Source organism: Helicoverpa zea, chromosome 14, assembly GCF_022581195.2.
Source record: "Helicoverpa zea isolate HzStark_Cry1AcR chromosome 14, ilHelZeax1.1, whole genome shotgun sequence".
Classification (NCBI taxonomy): domain Eukaryota; kingdom Metazoa; phylum Arthropoda; class Insecta; order Lepidoptera; family Noctuidae; genus Helicoverpa; species Helicoverpa zea.
In genome coordinates, this window is record NC_061465.1 from 6,159,430 (window position 1) to 6,160,171 (window position 742).

The following is a 742-nucleotide window of genomic DNA, read 5'->3' on the forward strand; positions in this document are numbered from 1 at the left end:
GCATGGCTTTTTATTTTTTTCATTAGTAGTAAACCCTATCTTTTCTGAATTAACTCAGTATGAAGAGTACCGACACAGTTATGGTAACCACATTCTACACCATTACGCAGTTTATCACGTACTTGATGCTACGTACTTTATTGACATACAGCGTTCACAACAATACTTGGACAATGTAAATCACCATGAGCGGTACCGAGTCCACAGAAGCTGATTTTTGGACATCTCACTACAATTGTATTGTGAGTATTAATAGGAGGTCCTGGAAAACGGACCCCCTCCTAATGAGTAGGTATGACCTTGGGTATTTAATCGACTGGAAAGATGGAACAAGCGATGCTGACTAAATCGGATGATCTCTGCTTTAAGTAAGAGTGTAGGGTGGCAAAGCGTCGTCAACGAAATCTAGAATTATGTTCTGTGACCGATTCTCCTCCTTTACATGAGAAGCCTTTGACCATGATAATGACTGGTATATCATGTATTATAATAACTAGGAAACTGTTTGGCTCTGAAATTAAGTACTGAAAATTCTTTTAACTACTGTAAAGCTACAGTATCCCGAAATAATATAGGCTATAATTTTAGCTAAAAATTTCGTCCTGGTGAGGGCAGAAGTTCATCCGAGACGAGCGAAACCACTAGAAATCAGTCAGATTTAAAATCCTAGACAGTACACCCGCTCATTAGACGTTTTGTTCGACTAGGAGTTGATTTGATTTTGTAACTTTGGACGTGTCCA